This window comes from Gopherus evgoodei, chromosome 2, assembly GCF_007399415.2.
Source record: "Gopherus evgoodei ecotype Sinaloan lineage chromosome 2, rGopEvg1_v1.p, whole genome shotgun sequence".
Classification (NCBI taxonomy): domain Eukaryota; kingdom Metazoa; phylum Chordata; order Testudines; family Testudinidae; genus Gopherus; species Gopherus evgoodei.
This window is the reverse complement of record NC_044323.1, coordinates 17268611-17283786: the sequence shown is the minus strand read 5'-3', so window position 1 is coordinate 17283786 and position 15176 is coordinate 17268611. Positions and strand designations below refer to the sequence as shown.

The window sequence follows — 15176 nt, the reverse complement described above, 5'->3', positions numbered from 1 at the left end:
TCTAATAGATATAAAGAGAGAAAATTGTAGGGAATGGTTTTAAAATAGTGGAGAATATAGTTTTCAGTAAATTGAGTTTTATTTGCTAGTTATATCCAAGTTAGCATTACTCAGGTACTTCATTTTACTCAGGTCTTATTTTTTCTTTCCTAATGTTCATTTTCAAAGGGTGGGGGGGAATATCTTCAGTACCTCCAATAGCAAACCAAATGACCACATTCAGATGAGGAACATATGAATTACCATATTGAATCAGACCCAGGGTCCATCCAGTGTAGTATCTTGTCTCTTGACTCTGTGCAGCAGCAGATGCTTCACAGGAAGGTGTGAGATTACCCCATATCTGCCTACTCTGTGTTGTCTGTCTCCCATGAATGTTTAATCCTGCTTCTTCACAGACATTGTTTCAAATTTTAAAGCATGAGGCTTTATATCCCTTCCGAAACTTATTAACTGTTAAAACTCTGGATATTCTTGTTACCCATATAAAAGTCCAGTCCCTCTTTGAACCTTGCCACATACTTGGAGCTAGATTCAGAAATGAACTTAGGTGTGGCAATTAGAATCATAGAGTATCAAGGTTGGAAGGGACCTCAGGAGATCATCTAGTCCAACTCTCTGCTCAAAGCAGGACCAATCCCCAGACAGATTTTTACCCTAGTTCCCTAAATGGCCCCCTCAAGGAATGAACTCACAACCCTGGGTTTAGCAGGCCAATGCTCAAACCACTGAGCTATCCCTCCCCCCATGTTCAGCCTCAACATGCCTAACCATGCCTAGAGAATCCCTGGGATTCTCAAAGCCTGAATTAGATGCTCAGGCTCCTTATACAATGCATGGGGAGAGATAGGCTCCTTAGAATGCAAGTCACAAAAGCAAGCACATTAAATGGTTCCCTGTCTAAGCCAGCCAATAAGAGATGCCAAGCAGAGGGGTGTGTCCTAAGCCCCTCCCCTCTGAGAGGAGGACCTCCCTCATAACTTTTAGCCTAGTGAGGTGTATTCCACATATGAGTACACATGTACTTGAGTCCAGAGACTTTTTAGTAGCAGTGTCCATTGATCTGCACATGCACAATTGTTCTTGTGCTCTGAACCAAGGATATGAGGGGCAGTGTGGACTGGAGCCTCTCCAGTTCCTTGGTACCACTGCATGGCCTGAGTCAGAATCTTCTGTGTTCACACCTTCTTCCTTTGATTGCTTCAGTCTGTGTATAAATATTGTAAATAGTTTTACTTCTTTACTCTTTTAGTGTTAAGTACTAGTGTAATTAGTTAGTTGTTTTCCCCCATCCTGGGGAAATCCTCCATGGGAGGCTAGGATTATGCCCAGAGTCCCAGGGTTACAGAATTGTTTCCCACCCCCGGCTCCTTTTCAGTGAGTGACAAGCACCAGCACTGCTTTTAGTGCCTAGGTGAGGCTCACATCTTAGGAGTTCTGGGAGAGAAGGAGCAGCAAATGTTGCACTTAGTAGTCAGATCCAGGCTAAGGACAACTCCCTAGACATCAGCTTCAATCAACAGGCAGAGTCCCTCCAAACATAAGCTCAGTGCTCGAGACTGAGACTTCTAAGCCTAAGGTGAAGGCTTCTCATGAGAGTATGGGGCATTGTCACAAGCACAGAGACAACATTCTTCCAACGCTGCCCACAACCCCTTCAAAGTTGGGAGAGTTCTTGCCCCTGCACCTAAAGATTAAGGCCAAAGTAAATCTCCTCAGCAGGAGAAAGTGGCACTAAGGAGAATGTTTGTTCCAGTACTGGTTCTGTACGCTGACAGTAAGACATTCATCGCCACTCCCTTTAACATCCAGATCATACTCTGCCAATAACGTCACAACCCTGGAGGGATCCAACTTCAAATGTGACCAGGGAAACACTGGATCCAACTTCAAATGTGACCAGGGAAACACTGGATCCAACAGGCCCACCAGCTGATTCTCCCCATACCCCAAGATGGTCTGAGACCTATGTCTCTCTGGAAAACATTTTTGCTCTCCCCTATCCTCACTGTCCACTACTCTGAGGTTCACCTTTATTCACAGACATAATTGATGCAGAAAAGGAAGCTATTCTGAGGTCATGGGGTCTGTCTCCTCTCCCCCCTTGAATCTGGATACCATATCACTGGGTCTGCCAGAAGTTGAGAATCCAGCATTTTCATCTGATGATTTAGAGGTGTCAGAAGAGCCCCTACCCTATCATGCAGAACCGGGACTAGAGAGAGCAGGATTCCATCCTGCAATCAAAATGGGTGGTACCCAGTGCCATGGGGTTCTCAGCTGGTTTGGCCTTCATACGGGCATTACCCAGGATCAGTACATGAACATTTCTTGCCATCTCCTGGCAACACCAGCTGGCCCCATCGGAATATGTAGAAGACTGAGCTGAACTGGATCCAACAGTTCTGATGGTTTGGGGAGCAATTTCATTGTCTTTCCCAGATGAGGCAGCTATCCCATCTTCACCATCTCTGCCTGATGACTAGAGGCAATATCAGTAGCTCCTATAAAGGGTGGTGTCCAAGCTCCAGATATAGCTTGAAGAGGTTCAGGAGTCCCAGCATAGATTGCTGAATATCTTGCAACCTTTGGGTCCCAGTTGAGCAGCCCTCCCTATTTCCAAAGCCATCATGTATCCAGCTAGAACAGTGTGGCACACTTCTGCTTCTTGCACTCCCACCCCAAAGAGTGCTGAGAAGCACTACTTTGTTCCATTTAAAGTGACAGTTTCTGTTCTCTCACTCATCGTCCAACTCTGTGGTGATACAAGCAGCCACTGAAAAATCCAGGCTGCAGCACCCCAAAACTACACCCTCGGACTGGACTGCCAAGTGACTAAGTCCTTCTAGGAGAAAAGGTGTTTGCCTCTCTCCAATTTAGAATTTCAAATTATGAGGCCCTTCCTCCTAAATACGATGTTACTAATTATGCAGCGTTTGTTGGATTTTAAGGACAGGCTCCCTCAGGACAGTAGAGGTTAGTTCCAGTCCTTAACTGATGAAGGAAAATTAGTGCCCCAAACTTCTCTCCAGGTTGCAGTAGATGCTGCAGGCTGTGGCCATTGTCCTGAGGAGAGATTCCTTTTGTTTATTAAATAGTTTTCCCTCTTCCCTGGAGGGAATTATTGATGCCAGTGTGACCATAATGAATTTTAATTTTCACATGGACAGTCTTTCATATAGACATTTACCCATCCCACAGAAGGTTCCTCAGGTTCCTCTTTGGTGAAGACAATTACCAATTCAGAGCCCAGTTTGGGCTACCTATGGAACCCCAGGTCTTTGCAAAAGTCTTTTCAGTGTTGGCAGCTTGGATGAGAGGAAATTGGTTTTCCATCTTCCTGTAACTTAACAACTGGCTTATGACAGTGTGGCGGGGCAGTGACTCACTGGTACAGCACCTCATGCTGGTCGTCTCAGGAATTAGCTCTTCTTCTTCGAGTGCTGTCCTTGTGGGTGCTCCACTGTCAGTGTCGGTGCATCCTGGCACCGTTGATCGGAGATTTTCAGTAGCAGTGATTGGTCAGGACGCAGGCACGCAGATGGTATCTCCCGCCTTGTTGGAATCTTCCTGAGTGCCTGCATCCCGCACCCCCCTCAGTTCCTTCTCAGCCGTCCCCTGCTGAAGACGGGACTTGAGGCAGTGCTGCTTCTCTTCCCTGGTCTTTGTAGGAACAAGGTAACAAAGAATATAGAAATAGTTATTAGTTACATCCCAGTTGTTTCCCTTCCTTTAGCGTAGTTACATAGTGACTTAATTTAAAAAAAAAAATGACTTCAGACTTGTCTCTCACTGAGACACTCTCCCCTGCCATTTCTAATTCACAATGCCAGGGGCTTCAGGATTCAAAAGGTGTGTTTCCTGTATGAAGTGCCTCTGGGAAGCCCACATCCCCACAAAGTGCCTCCACTGTATGAGCCTCAAGTCTAGGGCTCAGCGCAACAGGGACCTGCGGCTTAAAATGCTTCTTATGGAAAAATCCCTGCAGCTGCTTTCAGAGATGGGGAAAGTTAAATCCGCTTCCACATTCTCCCCAGCCAGATCTGAAACTGTGGGGAGCGTTGCTTCACCCTCTCTGCAGCACAGGCATGAAGCAGAGCAGTCTCATAGGAGAGACTTTAACAAGGTAAGGGGTCTTTTGAGATATCCCTGTCCTCTGTGCTGACAGCGCCAAAGGCAGGTGCCTCAGCCCCAGCTCACACCTCAGCTACAGCTCCCACAGACCATAGAGGCAGAAATTCAAGCTCCCAGACACAGAAGGATTCCACGGCACTGAGCGCCTCAGCGCTAAAAATAACCGTGAAGCCGTCTGCACGCTCTGCCCCGGTGCCGACAAAGATGTCGGCACTGTACGCTTCAGGGCTAAATATAGCCACCGTGCCGACCACGTGCTCTGCTCTGGTGCCAGGAAGAATGATGACACCGAGCCTTCCTCCTGCCCCCGCACTAGCAGCGGACCCTTTGCAGGGCACCTCCAGCTGACCCATGGCACCGCTCACACTCTCACTTTCGTGTAACACGCTAGAGCACAATCCAGGCTCAGCACAGCCCAGGGAGCAGGAACAACACTTCTTCACTCAGTGACCTCTCAGTGCCACCTAAGCCTAACTCACTCCACTCCTAGATACACAGGGCTTACTCTTCGAACAGCCACTCTCACCACCTGAACTGGCCACCTTCACTGAGAGTGAACCTGATCTACAACAGCAAGCAGAGTTCTCTGCACCTCCCTCTCCTCCCCCACTGGAGCCTTTTCCCCCTCAGCCTACGGTCCGCAGCCACCAGCCTCAGTTTCCCCTCCATGAGCGGCACCTGAGTTTTCCTACCCTATACCTTGGCCTCAGTGGTACCATTTGCCACATCCTCCTACCTCTCATCATCAGACCTCTTCCAGGAAACCACTACCTGCTTCTGTGCCTCAATCTCCAGCTCTGTCAACTTCTAGAGTACTTGAACCCCCTCCTGAGAACATGAGTTATGAACCATATCCAGACTCACCGAACCCTAACGCTCCATCTGCTCCAGACAGAGCCCTCTCTCCCCAGCCCCCACAGAATGTGGACGACTGTAAACAATTTCAAGAACTTTTCAAGAGGGTGGCACTCAGTCAAGGCATCCCCCTAGAAGAGGTTCAGGAGACACAACATAAACTCCTCAGAATCCTTCAACCCTCTGCTCCCTCAAAGATCACGCTCCCTATAAATGAGGCACTCCTGGAACTAGCTGACGCTCTCTGGCAAACTCCAGCTTCTTTTATTACCAACCTGCAGAAAGGCCAAACATAAATACTATGTTCCTGCTAAGGAGCTGACTTCCTGTTTTCTCACCCACAACCAAACTCTCTCGTCATCAATGCAGTCACACAAAGAATGAAACAGCCACAGTATCAGCCCCCACTGCAAGACAAGGACCTTAAACACCTTGACGTCTTGGGTCGCAAGGTTTACACATCCTCCACTCTACAATTCAGGATTGCAAACTACTTTGATAACTACAATAAAACTTTTTGAATTCACCTCTTACATTCCAGAGGACAGTAGAGCAGACTTTAAATCAATTTTGAGCGAGGGCCAATTGATTTCCAGAACAGCCTTACAAGCCTCTTTAGATACGGCGGCCACAGCAGCCTGTACAACTGCAACAGCTGTGGTTCTTCTTCGAGTGATTGCTCATATCCATTCCAGTTAGGTGTGTGCGCCGCGCGTGCACATTCGTCGGAAAACTTTTACCCTAGCAACTCAGTGGGCCGGCAGGTCGCCCCCTAGAGTGGCGCCACCATGGCGCTTGATATATACTCCTGCCGGCCCACCCGCTCCTCAGTTCCTTCTTACCGCCCGTGTCGGTCGTTGGAACAGTGGAGCGCGGCTTAGCTGACCTCCACTTCCCTAGCTACTCGTATTTCTCGTATATAGTTATGCAGTTATAACCCTTTTATATATATATATTATATAGTTATACGTGTTTTCTTTGCTAACATGGTTAGTTTAGTTAGCAGGGTTCAGGAAGTAGCCCCTTCCATGAACCCGGTGCCGGAGCCCATGCATGGCTCACCGGGTTTTAAAATGGGCCCGGCCTGCCAGAAGCCGCGGCCGAAGGGAGATCTACACGACTCCTGTTTGAAGTGCCTCAGGGAATCACACTTGACAGCTAAGTGCCCCATTTGCAAGGCTTTTAAGCCGAGAACAAAAAGGTGCGGGACTTTCACTTACCCCTCCACCTTGGGCGCCGAGCGATGTTCAAGCGGTGGGCAGAAGCACCTCCTCGGCACCGGCCGTCGCCGGCACCGATGTCGACTCGGCACCGCTCCCTTCTTCCGAGGTCGAGAAAGCCTACGATTCCTGCTGGTGCCTGACGGCTCCCCGGCACGCGCTGTGGTTGAGCCCCCTGCTCCTGCTGCTTCCGTGCCACCTGCATCGCAGCCAGAGAGCTCGTCTAAGTTGGATTACCCGGCACCGACACCTGCAGAGGCACCGATGACATCGGCACCGTCGATTCCAGTCCCCCAGGGCCACTGAATCCGGTGCCTGGCAGCTCCCCGGCACGCGCCGTGGTAGAGCTTACTGCTCCTGCTGCTTCCGTGCCAACTGCACCGCAGCCAGAGAGCTCGTCTAAGACGGATCGCCCGGCACTGACGACGTCGGCACCGTCGATCCCGGTCCCACGAGGGCCGTAGAATCCGGTGCCTGATGGCTCCCCGGCACGCGCTGTGGTTGAGCTACTGCTCCTGCTGCTTCCGTGCCAACGGCACCGCAGCCAGAGAGCTCGTCTAAGTCGGATCGCCCGGCACCAACACCTGATGCGGCACCGACGACGTCGGCACCGTTGATCCCGATCCCACAAGGGCCGTAGAATCCGGTGCCTGACGGCTCCCCGGCACATGCCGTGGTTGAGCTACTGCTCCTGCTGCTTCCGTGCCAATGGCACCGCAGCCAGAGAGCTCGTCTAAGTTGGATTGCCCGGCACCGACGCCTCTGAGGCACCGACAACGTCGGCACCGTCGATTCCAGTCCCACAAGGGCTATCGAATCCGGTGCCCGACGGCTCCCCGGCACGCGCCGTGGTTGAGCTTATTGCTCCTGCTGCTTCCGTGCTGATGGCACCGCAGCCAGACAGCTTATCTAACTCGGATCGCCCGGCACCGACACCTACCGAAGCTCTGAACGACCTCGGTACCGTTGATCCCGGTCCCACGAGGGCCGTCGAATCCGGTGCCTGACAGCTCCCCAGTATGCACTGTGGTTGAGCCTGCTGTTCCCTCCACGCCGGAGACGTTACCAACGGCGAGGGCTCTCAGTGCCATGACAGAGTCGATGCTGCCTGACCCCGGCACCGCCGGTGCGGGTAATACAGTCTCTTCAGGTGACCGTCCTCTGTCAGCACAGCAGAGCGGCACCGTTCATGATCACGGTCCCGCAGACACTCCAAGTCCTGTCGGCACGCCGGACACCACTGGCAGTCCCGGTGCTGTTTTCCTCATCGGTACTGGTCGCACTTGCTGCACCTTTCTGGTTGCGGGTCTGGATCTCGTTCCAGGTACCGATACGCCTCCCGGTGCCGGTCCCCGGTGCCGAGTTGGGCAAGGTCCGAATGAGTCAGAGACTCTGCCTGTGCCTTCTTTTAGTATCTCCATGGCCGTCCGGACACGCATCCGTGTCATCCCATATGCGCAGATTTTATGCTCAGGACCACGATTCTCATATGATGGCCAGCGGGCGCCAGCCCCGAAGCCGAAAGAGGCTTGGCGAATGAACCTGCTTGGCCGCCAGGTGTACTCTGCAGAGGCCCTGCAGCTCTGGGTAGCAAAGCAACAAGCCTTGCTTAGCTGCGATAATTATAGCACCTGGGTGAAGGAGTTTCTCCCTCAGAACTCCCACCAGGAGTTCGCTGCCGTCTTGGAGGACGGGGGAAAGAAGGTTCCCAGAGCGTCCCTCCAGGCCTCGTTGGACGCAGCAGACTCTGCGGCCAGGACTCTGGCCTTGGGTGTCGCCATGAGGTGCATTTCATGGCTTCAGGTTTCATACCTCCGGCCGGAGCTGCAGTATGCCATTCAGGATTTACCCTTTGCTGGTAAAGGCCTCTTCGCGACAGAGACAGCCCCAGGCTGCGAAGCCTGATGGACAATAGGGTCCTAATGCGCTCTCTCAGCATGCATACGCCAGCGACCAAACGCAGGCCTTTCTGGCCCCAGCCGCCATACTCTGTACCTAGCCAGAGGCAGAACTCTGGCAAACGGCAAGGCCAAGGTGGTCGCAGACGAACGTCAGGACCCCTAAAGAGCCAAAGTCAAGGTCCCTCGCAATTACCACTGGGACCGAAGACGAACCTTCCAAGGTTCGCCTGAGGGCGGTGTACCAGTCGCAGGCCGGGATCCCGATCCCGCTTTCTCCTGGCGTGGCCCCAGTTACTTTCAGATCGCTGGGTCCTGCGCACGATGGAGCATAGGTACCACCTTTAATTTGCTCCAGCCCTGTCCCCCTTCAGCGGACGAAAGGGGCAAGGGGTTTTACTCCCGTTATGCCCTAGTCCCCCACTCGAACGCAGGTCTCAGACCTTCCTGGTCCTGCACGGACTCAACCGATTTAGGATAAGGTTGAAGTTCTGCATGGTGTCCCTGGGAACCATTATTCCATCCTTGCCTCCTGGGGGCTACTATGCCGCCCTGGATATGAAGGACGCGTACTTTCGCAATGCCATCTTCCCTCCGCACAGGAGATGCCTCCGCTTTATAGCCAACTGTCAATACTCCTGGTTTGCGGCCATAGTCGCCGCCTACCGTCGCTGATGTCGGATATGCGCTTTTCCATATCTGGACGATTCGCTTATCCGAGGAGACTCTGAGACACAAACCACTCAGCGCATGGGCATCGTCACGGTCTTATTCACAGGTCAAGGCCTGATGATTACTATAGAGCAATCCACTCTGGTTCCCACGCAGAGGTTGGGCTTCCTAGGGGCTATCCTGGTCTCCTACCTAGCCGGAGCCTGCTTATCACAACTGCGGTTTTAGGCGATGGCAACAATCATCTGAGGTCTGAAGGCTTTCCCAACGACCTCGGCTCGTTCTTGTCTCAGTCTCCTGGGTCCATGGTTGCCCGCAAGTTTGTAACCAAACACGCCAAGCTCCGCCTCCGTCCTCTCCAAGTCCGGCCCACCTCGGTGTACCGCCCGGACAGGGAGCCAATGGTCATGGTAGTCACCGTTCCCTCGAACACCTTAGGCTCCCTAGAGTGGTGGCTAACTCCCTCCTTGGTGTGGACAGGGATGCGGTTTCATCCGCCCCAGCCCTCACTGCCCCTGACGACGGACGCATCATCTCTCTGCTCGAGTGCTCATGGTCACCTCCGAGCTTAAGGCCTTTGGTCTTCTAGGGAGCTGGCATTCCTCATCAATGCCCCAAAAATGAGAGTAGTCCGCCTGGCGTGCCAGGGGTTCCAGCGGCAGCTGCGAGGCCGTTGTATCTCGGTGCTTACAGCCAACACAACGGCCATGTGCTTCATAAGTATCCAGGGAGGGACATAGTCCTCCCCCCTTTTTTGTCAGGAGGCCATCCATTTCTGGGTCTTTTGCATGGCACACTCGATGGAGCTGGCGACGTCCTTTCTCCCAGGCGTTCGGAACGTCTTAACTCTTTGACTCAGCAGGTCTTTCCTGTCTTACGAGTGATCACTCTGCCCCATGTGAGGTGTCCTGCTTTCCGGAAGTGGAGATGTTTCCTCACACAGACCTGTTCGCTCACCGCGAGAGCAGGAAATGCCAGGTGTTCTGCTCCTTCCAAGGTCTCTCCTCGGAACCGATCTTGGACGCGTTCCTGATGCCATGGAAAGGCCAACTGCATTATGCCTTCCCACTGTTCCCACTGGTTCATTAGGTCCTGCTCAAACTCCGCAGGGGCAGAGCGCGCATCATCATGATCACTACAGAGTGGTCCAGGCAGCACTGATATACCACGTTGCTCGGCCTGTTAGTAACAGACCCAATTACCCTTCCACCCCACCCAGACCTCATCATTCAGGGCAACGACAGGCTTCGTCACTTGGACCTGCAGCCTCTTCGCCTCACAGTGGCTGCTGCGTACCTGAGTCGGGGGTGACAGGCAGCCTTCCACCTGGTCAACGTACCGGGCCAGGTGGAAGCGTTTCTTCTACAGCTGCAATACGCTCGATCTTGCTCCTGCTGAGGTCTCGATCCCCCTCTATTTGGCCTGCCTCTGGCCTTCAGCGGCAGGACCTGGCGGTATCATCGCTGAGGATACGCTCAGCAGCCATCTCTACCTTCCAGCAGGCTAAGGTGGACGTTCCGTGTACTCACGCTCTATGGGTTCGAGGCCCCTCAAGGGCTTGGAGCGCTTGCACCCTCGGGTGCGCCGCCCACCCCCAACCTGGGACCTCGACCTAGTCTTGGCCAGACGGGTCTCCGAGCTCAGAGCTCTTACGGTGGTTCCGCCGTACATTAGGTTTCACAAAGACAAGGTGCAGTTATGACCGCACCCGGCTTTCCTCCCTAAGGTGGTTTCGGCCTTTCATGTTACCCACAGCTCAACGCAATGGGCACAACCATTGCACTCCTTGGACATCTGTGGAGTGCTCGCATTATATTGTGCTGACAGAACCATTTCCTAAGGTGCCCCAGCTCTGTCCCGGTAGCGGGCCACAGGAAGGGCTTGCTTGTTTTCCTCTCAGAGGATCTCATCTTGGGTGATGGCGGACATCCCCACTTGTTATGATTTGGCTCATATTTCCCCAAGCCGCATCACCGTGCATTCTACCAGGGCTCAGGCTTCATCTGCCGCCTTGCTGGCTCGTGTTTCTACCCACGAGATCTGTCGCGAAGCTCCATTGGTCCTCGGTCCATACCTTTGCTTGGCAGTATGCCCTGGTTCAACAGTCAAGAGAGGCTGTAGCCTCTGGCTCAGCAGTTTTCATTCTGCCACATTTCACTCCGACCCCACCGCCTTTGTAAGGCTTGGGATTCACCTAACTGGAATGGATATGAGCAATCACTCGAAGAAGAAAAGACGGTTACTCACCTTTGTAACTGTTGTTCTTCGAGATGTGTTGCTCATATCCATTCCACACCCGCCCTCCTTCCCCACTGTCGGAGTAGCCGGCAAGAAGGAACTGAGGAGCGGGTGGGCCGGCAGGAGTATATATCAAGCGCCATGGTGGCGCCACTCTAGGGGGCGACCTGCCGGCCCACTGAGTTGCTAGGGTAAAAGTTTTCCGACGAATGTGCACGCGCGGCGCACACACCTAACTGGAATGGATATGAGCAACACATCTCGAAGAACAACAGTTACAAAGGTGAGTAACCGTCTTTTATGTGCAGATCTTCATGGCTTTCTGCATCTGGCATCCCTAAAGATCTGCAGAACAAAGTGGAGGGCCTCCCCTTTGATAAAGAGAAACCGTTTTCCAAAAAACTGATGAACTGCTTCACACAATGAAAGATTCTAGAATGACACTGTGCACCCTGGGCATTCACCCATCTCTTCCCAGAGGACAACGATACCAACCCTACCAAAGACCACGTACACAACAGTATTATTGGCCTCAACCCAAGCCATACAACGTAAATAGGAATTGCACTAGACCCCCTAAGCGCAGACAAAATCAAGCTCAAGCAACCACTTCCCATCCATCCGAGAATAAACAAGAATTTTGAAAGGTTGGTCGAGGGTCTGTGCCACCACCCCTTGATTCCACAGCCTACTTGCCCATTTTGGCCACTGCCTCCAGAGTTTCCAACATGCCTGGTAGCAAATTACACCGGACTGCTGTGTCCTCAAGATAGAGTAACCGGAGTGAACTATCCCATTCATATCCTATCCTCCAAGTCTTCCCCTTCCCCGTCCTTCTTCAGGGATCCCTCTCACGAGCACCTGCTTTGCTCAGAAAGGGCTTATCTTCTACAGCCAGGTGCAGTGGAGCCTGTGCCGATGCTACATCAAGGGAAAGGTTTCTACTCCCATTACTTTCTGACCTAGAAAAAGACCGGGAGATGGAGTTCTATACTAGACTTACGCCGACTGAACAAATTAGTGAGAATACAAAAATTCAAAATGGTCACACTGGGCACAATAACTCCTGCACTGGATCAAGGGGACTGGTGTACAGCCCTCCACCTACAAGATGCCTATTTTCATATATCAATTCATCCAGCTCACAGATGCTTTCTACGCTTCACAATTGGTCACAACCATTTTCGATACAGAGTTCTTCCTTTCGGCCTCTCCACAGCACCAAGAGTCTTCCAAAACTCTAGCTGTGGTCGTGGCTCACCTCCACAAACATCGGATCATGCTTTTCCCATACCTGGACGATTGCCTCATCAAGGGCAAATCCTATGGCGAGATGCTCTAAGCTACCTGTTTCACTATCGCCCTCTTTCACAGTCTAGACCTCCAGATAAACATCCAGAAATCCACCCTGACACCTACACCACAGATTGAGTTCATCGGAACTCATCTCGACTCAATCCAGAGTAGAGCCTTGCTCCCATATCACAGATTCCTCGCCATCACGCAGGTCATACGCACACTCTCTATTCGTCCAAGTACACAGGCAAGACTCTGCCTACAGCTCCTTGATCACATGGCAGCCACCACCTTCGTGGTCCAGTACACCAGGCTCAATTCCAATTTCAAATCCAACAGACACACCTTAGGGATGCTGTTAACTCCTCCCAACGTTCTAGCTTCCCTACATTGGTGGACAAGACCAGAGAACTTCTGCATCCTCAATGCTCATGTTCACCACGGATGCTTCCCTAATCGGTTGGGGAGTGCACCTAGGGGGGACACAAGTCACAAGGCCAGTGGTCCGCGTCAGAGACACACCTACACATAAATCTCTTAGAGCTCAGAGCAGTGAGACAAGTGTGCCTTCACTTTCTTCCCCGCATAAGGAACAAATCTATTCGGGTCTTAACAGACAACATAGCATGTATGTACTACATCAACAGACAAGGGGGAGGCCAATCACGTTCTCTTTGCGTGGAAGCCATCCGACTATGGAATTGATGTATACAACATCAAATACAGATCACCGCTTCCTACCTATCAGGCTGCCAACGCACTACTGCCGAGTATCAGAGGGTAGCCGTGTTAGTCTGGATCTGTAAAAGCAGCAAAGAATCCTGTGGCACCTTATAGACTAACAGACGTTTTGGAGCATGAGCTTTCGTGGGTGAATACCCACTTCCTCAGATGCGTGTAATGGAAATATCCAGGGGCAGGTATATATATGTGTGCTAGCAAGCAAGCTAGAGATAACGAGGTCAGTTCAATCAGGGAGGATGAGGCCCTGTTCTAGCAGTTGAGGTGTGAAAACCAAGAGAGGAGAAACTGGTTCTGTAATTGACAAGCCATTCACAGTCTTTGTTCAATCCTGAGCTGATGGTGTCAAATTTGCAGATGAACTGAAGCTCAGCAGTTTCTCTTTGAAGTCTGGTCCTGAAGTTTTTTTTGCTGCAGGATGGCCACCTTAAGGTCTGCTATAGTGTGGCCAGGGAGGTTGAAGTGCTCTCCTACAGGTTTTTGTATATTGCCATTCCTAATGTCTGATTTGTGTCCATTTATCCTACTGCCGACGCACTCAGCAGGCACTTCTCGACAGAACACAAATGGGAACTGTACCCCACAGTACTTCAACAGCTCTTCTCCCTCTGGAGCACCCCGTCAATAGACCTCTTTGCCACAACCCAGAATCAAAAACTGCATCCTTAGGAGACGGTTCCTTATCCCGTGGAACAACTCTCTCCTGTACGCCTTCCCACCAATCCCTCTGCTACACAGGTTTCTTCGGAAGATCGTAGACCACAAGGCCCAGGTGTCAAAGTTAGGTTCAGGACTCACAGTTTGTCAGACCACTCTGTTTTATTAGCACAGCGCTCTGCTAATAACATCCAGATAATGTGAGCACCATGCAAGACACAATCTATCTTATTTATACAGATAAAAGAGCGGGAATTAGACAAAGGGACAAAGAAAGCAAAACAGTAAAATTAAACAAAACAGCATGCGTATCCTACTTCCTTACTAACTCTTATCGATCTAAGGCTAATACTTCACCAATTGCCCTTAAACGGTGCAATTGTTCTATGTTAATGTCTGTATTCCTGACACCTGGATTGCAGCATTCCAACAATTTTGCTTAAAGGTACAGACAGCATTTCTGTAATCATTTCTATTTTCACAATATAATTCATTCTACTTTCACATGGATCATACTTATTACCCCGGCTTGGCCGAGGCAGACATGGTATCCCTACCTACTCCGCATGTCCTCCCATCACCCACAGACTCTCCCCAATAGGCCAGATCTCCTTTTCCAGAACAATGGATGGGTTCTTCACCCCCAGCTCCAAAAGCTCCACCTCACAGCGTGGTTCCTTCATGGTTCCAAACCCATGAACTAGCCTGTTCCGAGCAAGTCTGATATGTCCTCCTGCACAGTAGGAAAGACTCCACTCGTAAAACCAACCTGCAGAAGTGGAAGCATTTTACCCTCTGGTGCTCACATAATCACTTAGCGCCCAATACGGCAACCGTCCCTAACATTCTAGACTACCTCTTGAAACTAAAACAAGACGGACTTTCGCTCAGCTACGTCAAAGTGCACCTGGCAGCGTGCACCACCTTCCATGACCTCTTAGATTATTCACTCTTTACCCACCTGACCATGAAATGATTTCTCATGGGTCTGCAAAACCTCTAGCCTGAAATTTACCCAACAGCTGCTTCATGGAATCTTAACCTCATTCTACACGCTGTCATGAAACCTCCATTCGAGCCCTTGGCGACCTCCTCTCATCTCCATATGTCCATGAAGGTGGCTTTCTTAGTTGCCATAACATCGGCAAGGAGAGTAGGTGAAATGAGCGCCCTGATGGTCCACCCTCCCTACACAATCTTCTCCAAAGACAAAGTCACTTTGAGACCACACCCTAAATTTCTTCCTAAGGTGGTATCTACCTTCCACCTCAACCAACCTATATACCTACCTACTTTCTATCACAAACCTCACAAGACTCTGCAAGAGGCAACCCTGCATACTCTTGATGTCAGGCAAGCAATCGCTTTTTATTTAGACAGGACTAAACCATTTTGTAAGTCCCCACTACTCTTTGTTTCCATTACCGAAAGATCAAAGAGTATGGCTATCTCTAAACAACGTCTG

General features: G+C 51.1%; 1 protein-coding gene across 1 annotated transcript in view; it reads left to right on the top strand.

Moving 5' to 3' along the window:
• The window catches only part of PAXIP1 (PAX interacting protein 1), a 110734-nt gene that overhangs the window by 77034 nt on the left and 18524 nt on the right, over positions 1 to 15176 (top strand). The window lies entirely within an intron of this gene.